Source organism: Ornithorhynchus anatinus, chromosome 5 (genome assembly GCF_004115215.2).
Source record: "Ornithorhynchus anatinus isolate Pmale09 chromosome 5, mOrnAna1.pri.v4, whole genome shotgun sequence".
NCBI lineage: Eukaryota > Metazoa > Chordata > Mammalia > Monotremata > Ornithorhynchidae > Ornithorhynchus > Ornithorhynchus anatinus.
The window spans coordinates 58,719,759-58,726,745 of record NC_041732.1 but is presented as its reverse complement, the minus strand read 5'-3'; positions in this window follow the sequence as shown (position 1 = coordinate 58,726,745).

Sequence of the window (6,987 nt, the reverse complement as noted above, 5' to 3'; positions counted from 1 at the left end):
AAATTAATTTCCCATTACTGTAGACAACACCGTTTTCCTCCCTGTCTCACAAATTCTGGCATATCTTCAACTCATTTCTCTCATTCAACCCACATACTTAATGTCACCAAGTTTTGTTGGTTCTATCTTCTCAACATTGCTAAAATCTGCCCTTTCCCCTCCAAACTGCTATGGTATTATTCCAAACATTTATCATATCCCACCTTGATTACTGCAGGACCCTCCTCATTGACTTCCCTGCCTCCTGTCTCTCCCCAATCTAGTCCTTTCTTCATTCTGCTCCCGGGACCATTTTTTAAATAAAAAGTGAGTCCACATCTCCCAACTCTTCAAGAACCTCCAGTGGTTGTCCATCACCCTCTGCATCAAACAGAACCTCCTTACCGTTGACTTCAAAGCACTCAGTCAGTTCTCCCCCTCATCCCTTACCTCACTGATTCCCTATTACAACCCAACCCACCCTTCACTCCTCTAGCACCAATTTACTAACTGTATCTCCGTCTTGTCTATCTCATCGCTGACCCCTTGACCTTGTCCTCCCTCTGGCCTGGAACTCCCTCCTCCCTCTAATTTGACAGACCACCATTCTCCCCACCTTCAGAACCTTATTAAAATCATATCTCCTCCAAGAGCCCTTCCCTGATTAAGTCCTCATTTCTCCTATACCCTCTTATTCCTACACAGTCGCTATAAACTTGGATCTATACTCTTTGTGTGCTTGATATTCACCCCCACCCTCAGTCCCACAACACTTAAGTACATATCTGAAATTTATATTAATGTCTGTCTCCCCTCCTTATGGGCAAAAAAATACAGCTGCCAACTCTGTTGTATTATACTGTCATTTAGTACAGCACTCTGCATTCAGGAAACATTCAATAAATGCCACGCATTCGTTGAATGTGGTATTTTGTTAAGTGCTTACTATGTGCCAAGTATCGTACTGAGAACAGGAGCAAATACAAGATAATCAGGTCAGGCAAAGTTCCTTGAACCATAATGTAAACTCACAGTCTTAACAGGTATTTCATCTTCATTTTAAAGAGGAAGAAACTGAAGAAGGTAAGTGATTTGCCTAAAGTCACACAGCAGGAAGTGACCCTTATTTCCTCTTCACCCACTCCCTTCTGTGTTGCCCTGATTTGCTTCCTTTATTTACTCCCCTTCCCCCCCTCCTCTCCAGCCCCACAGCACCTTATGCACAGATCTGTAATTTATTTATATTAATTTCTGTCTCTCCTTCTAGACTGTAAACTGGTTGTGGGCAGGGAATGTGTCTACCAACCCTGTTATAATCTGCTCTCCCAAACACTTACTACAGCTCTCTACAACCAGTAAGCGCTCAATAAATTGTAGTGATTGATTGAAGTGGCAGAGACAGAATTAGACTGAAGGCTCACCTCCTCCAAGAGGCCTTCCCAGACTAAGCGCCCTTTGTCCTCAGCTACCCGTCCCTTCTGCAGCTCCGTGACTCGCTCTCTTTGCTCTTCTCCCCATCTCCCCACCCCGTGGCACTGGGAATATATGTATATATCTATAATACCATTTATTTATATTGATGCCTGCTTACTTGTTTTGATGTCTGTCCTCCCCTGTCTAGACTGTAAGCCCGGGGTGGGCAGGGATTGTCTCTCTCTGTTTCTGAATTGTACTTTCCAAGCACTTAGTACAGTGCTCTGCACACAGTAAATGCTCAATAAATACAATTGAATGAACGAATGAATTAGATCGTAAGTCCTCTGACTCCCAGATCCATGTGCTTTCCACTAGGCTGTGTTATGGATGGATTTGGGGGGAAGCATGAAGGAGGACAGAGCTGGGAAAGTGGAAAGTGAGGCATTTAGAAGGTTAGTTTGGAAGGTGCAAAGAGAGTGAGCTGGGCTCTAGTGGGTGAAGAATAATAATAATAACGTTGGTATTTGTTAAGCGCTTACTATGTGCCGAGCACTGTTCTAAGCGCTGGGGTAGACATAGGGGAATCAGGTTGTCCCACGTGGGGCTCACAGTCTTAATCCCCACTTTACAGATGAGGGAACTGAGGCACAGAGAAGTGAAGTGACTTGCCCACAGTCACACAGCCGACAAGTGGCAGAGCTGGGATTCGAACTCATGAGCCCTGACTCCAAAGCCCATGCTCTTTCCACTGAGCCACGCTGAAGAGTTGCTAGGTAAAATGGGGAAAGCTGGTAGAGAGAAAGCCATTTAACATTTCTGCCTCAATTTTCTCCACTGTAAAATGGGGGATAACACTTGCCTCGTGGGGCGAGAGAGGTCTAGTGGAAAGAGCCCGGGCCTGGGAGTCAGAGGATCAGCTTTCTAATTCTGACTCTGCCAACTGTTTGCTGTGTGATCCTGGCCAAGTCACTTTATCTCCCTGTGTCTCAGTTTCCTCAACTATAAAATGGGGACTAAACACCTGTTCTTCCTCCTAGTTAAACTGTGAGCCCAAATGTGGGTCAGGGACTGTGTCTACCGTAACATGTACCCACCCCAGTGCTTAACATATAGTAAAGGCTTAAAAAATACCATAAAAAAGAGATCGTCGCTGTGAAAGTCCTAAGGGAAAAATAAGAGTGCTCTCCCAAGTGTTTAGTAAGTGCTCTGTGCACAATAAGTGTTCAATAAATACCACCGATTGATTAATTAAGAAAAAACATGGAACACACAAGCTCTGCTAGTAACAAAAAGTCCAGGAAAAATCAGCGCATGGCAGAGCGAGAAGGAGAGACTGTATCAGTAATAGCAAAGCAAAGAAAAAGAACAGTGGTTTGATCTCCAATTTAGCACCCCTTAAAAAGGGGGTGGGGAGGGGGCTATGTGGGTGGTGTGTGTCTGGAAGAGAGAAGGAATGTGTCCGCTTATTTTTAGATCGTACTCTCCCAAGCGCTCAGGACAGTGCTCTGCACACAATAAGCGCTCAGTAAATACGATTGAGAGAATGAATGGAGAGACGGAGACTGAGAAAGACAGAGAGAGACAAGAGAGCCAGGCAGAAGGAGAATGTGTGTGCGTGCACGCGTGCGCGCCTGAGTAACTCTCATTTCTAAACACTTCCTGCGCTTGAAGGGTGTGATGTTTGTCAGGCAAGTATCCCCAGCGTTAGCATAACAAAGCCCCTATTAACCTCAGAGTGTGGGCCCGAGTTTCTCCGCGTTTCCCACACTTTCCTCCCTATTGATGGCATTCAGCCGGCCTACAAAGGACGTGTGCCTTCCTCCGCCCTGCATTAGTGACGCCGTTTTGGCTCTGCTTTGGGGCCCCCAGCGATTTCGGGCCCGGTCCACCATCTGCAAGGGCTATTTTCCCCAAGAGCGCATTGATCCTTCTGCATTATCTGGGCCTTTGAAAACTTGGGAACGGCCTGCTCTTTGACACTAAATAGGTTGTTCGAAGAAAGATGGGGAGTTTGTTTTTAAGCCGACTAAGGTAGAGAGGAAAATCGAACTTAATTGTTCCTTTCAAAAAAACCTCCAGTGTCCTCCCGTTTATAATTCAGAGTTCTCCACCCTCGAACACCAATTTTTCCACCCAGAGACTTCTCTCGGGGCCGATCGGCTTTCTTTAACTCACTTCCATTCATTTATAAAACCCGCCCTCCCTTTTCTGTATCCTGTTAGACCACCTATATATTCTAGCTAGTAGTATTTATTAAGCACTTCCTTTGGGCCAAGCGCGATAAAAGCTCATCATATTAGACATAGTTTATGTCCTACAAACGCTCTAAGAGCTAGGGAGAGGCAGGTATTATCAAGGCCCAGAGAGGTCCAGTGGCTTGCCCAAGCCTACACAGCACACCCATCGCAAAGCTGGGGCTAACAGCCAGGTCTCCAGATTTTCCAAACCTGTGATCTTTCACGTAGGTTTCTTTTGCCCATGTTTCTCTTTGGTTCCACAAACAGCTTCTTACTCTTGCTCCCTCCCCACTAAAAGCATTCCTATAAGTCTCTTTGCTTCACCAGTTCCAGTGGGCTCTAGAGTGAAAAGCAGGAAAAGGTAGGGGGCGGGTGCAAGGAGAAGACTAAAAGGAGTTGGATGGTGTGTGCTGGTTGAGTCAGGGATGAGAGGGGAAAGTGAGTGGTGTTGGATGGTCCATACTGGGTCACTGGGTGAGACCCTCCAGGGTGTGGAGGGGGGAAGCGGGCCCATCGGAGAAGCGGTGTTCCCTCATGGTTAAAGCACAGGCCTGGGAGTCAGAAAGATCTGGGTTCTAGTCTCAGCTCTACCACTGGTCTGCTGTATGACCTTGAGCAAGTCACTTAGTTTCCCTGTGCTTCAGTGACCTCATCTATAAAACGGGGATTAAGGCTATGAGCCCCATGTGGGACAGGGAATGTGTCCATCCTGATTAACTTGCATCTTGTCTTATGCTGGCCATTCGTTTCCAACCCTTAGCGACGCCAAGTACGCAACTCTTCCAGAACGCCCCACCTCCACCCGAATCGTTCTGGTAGCACATCCATAGAGTTTTCTTGGTAAAAATCCGAAAGCGGTTTACCATTGCCTTCCTCCGCACAGTAGACTTGAGTCTCTGCCCTCGACTCTCTCCCATGCCGCTCCTGCCCAGCACAGGTGAGTTTAGACTGGTAGCAGATTGCCTTCTGCTCACTAGCCACTGCCCAAGCTAGGAATGGAATGGGTAGGCTTCTGCTTGACTCTCCGTCCCATAGCGGAGACTGCTAGAGTACTGGAAACCCTCCAGATGCGATCCTGAGCGGGGTAAGTTTTAACTACCCAAGAGCTTAGGAAAGTGCCTGGCACATAGTAAGCACCTAACAAACAACATTAAAAAAAAAAGACAATCCTATTGGATACAGTCACTGTTCCTCATGTGGCTCACAGTCTAAGGGAGTGGGAGAACAGGCATTTCATTCTGTTTTACAGAAGAGGAAACGGAGGCACAAAGCAGTTAAGTGACTTGCCTAAAGTCACACAGCAGCTTAAGTGGCGGAGCTGGGATTGGTACCCGGGGCTCCTGACTCCCAGGCCCGTGATCTCTCCACCAGAGATCTAATCCCGGGACTATCCAGTGGCCGAAGAGCTCCGGTAGCTCAAGGAAAAGGAGTCTGGAGAATGAATGAGGAAAGGGAAACTGGAGGTGAATGAAGAAAATCCTGACCACGCTTGTGACCCACCCAGAATCAATCAATCAATGGTATTTATTGAGCACTTTCTCTGTGCAGAGCACTACTAAGTGCTTGGGAGAGTACAGTACAGTAGAATGAGCAGACACATTCTGTGTCTCCCATAATGTGCTCCAGTACAGAGGAGGAGCTGACAGAAGGCAGCAGTCACCACGCCCCTAATCGCCCAACACCCCAATTTCTGCTTGACATGTGGGCAAAAGGAATTTTCACTTTCAACCCTGGTTCAAGTCGCAGCTCCGCCCCTGGCTTGCTACGTGTCCTCGAACCTCTCTGAGCCCCTCTGGGCCTCACCTTTCTCATCTCTAAAATGGAGGTGGTAATCGATCAATGGTATATATTGAGCACTTACTGTGTGCAGAGCAAAATACTTGAGCACTCGGGAGAGTACCGTACAAAAGAGTTGGTGGACACGTTCCTAGCCCACAGGAGCTTCAGTCTAGAGGATAAAACCTGCCTCTCCTTATCACTTAGGTGATCAGTCCTATATGGAAGAAGGGTAGTGTCCGGTCTGATTGTCGTGTATTTACTCATGGTTTAGCACGGTGCTCGGAGCTGGAACTGACAAACTCACTCCAATTTGATCTGCAATAGTGGAGCTCCTGTTGATGGGAGCTTCATGGATCAGGTGTGCAGATCCAAGGGGAGTTTGTGATTCTCCCTCATCCTCCCTCCTCCCTTCTCCCTTCTCCTTCCTCCTCCCTCCTCCCTTCCTCACTCAGCTCCCAAGGGGCATGTCTGAGGATGGAATTCCTCTTCTGAGACCTACTAACCCAGCTCCATTCTCACAGGAAACATTCCCTGATTCCCCGGTTGGCCACTCCTTGTCACCCCCACCCCTTCCCGCCTCCATTGCCCCCAGCCCTTAGAAACAGGTCAGAGGAAGTGGCAAAGATTAACGCAGTCATAGAGTCCCGCAGAAAGAACTCAGACCTGGGAGTCTGAGGACCTGGGTACAAATCTTCACTCTGCCATTTGTCCTGGGCAAATCATTTAATGCGCTCAGTAAATACGATTGAATGAATTTAACCTGTCTGTGCTTCAGTTTTCTCATCTGTAAAATGGGGATTCCATAGCTGTCGCCCTTATACTTGGACTGTGAGCCCTATGTGGGACAGGGACTGTGTCCACGGCATAGTGGATAGAGCACGGGCCTGGGAGTCAGAAGGTCATGGATTCTAATCCCAGTTCTGCCACTTGTCTGCTGTGTGACCATGGGCAAGTCACTTTGCTTCTCTGTGCCTCGGTTCCCTCATCTGTAAAATGGGGATCGAGACTGTGAGCCCCACATGGGACGGGGACTGTATCCACCTCGATCTGCTTGTGACCACCCCAGAGCTTAATACAGTGCCTGTCACAGAGTAAGTGCTTAACAAATATCATCGCTGTTATCATTATTATCTTGTAACTACCTCAGTGCTTAGTACAGTGCTTGGCACATAGTAAGCACCTAATACCATTTAAAAAAAAACCCCAAACTGAACTTCTAAATGCCTCAGATCCCCGAATCGTAAAATGGGGATTAAATGCCCGTTCTGTGACCGTGAGCCCCTGCTACCAAATTCCAAACGGATTATCTTGTGTCCATCCCGGTATGTAGTAGACCGCTTGACATATAGTAATGATGATTGTATTTGTTAAGCGCTTACTGTGGAGAAGCAGCGTGGCTCGGTGGAAAGAGCACGGGCTCTGGAGTCAGAGGTCATGGGTTCGAATCCCACTCTGCCACTTGTCAGCTGTGTGACCGTGGGCAAGTCATTTAACTTCTCTGTGCCTCAGTTACCTCATCTGTAAAATGGGGATTAAGACTGTGAGCCCCACGTGGGACAACCCGATTCCCCTGTGT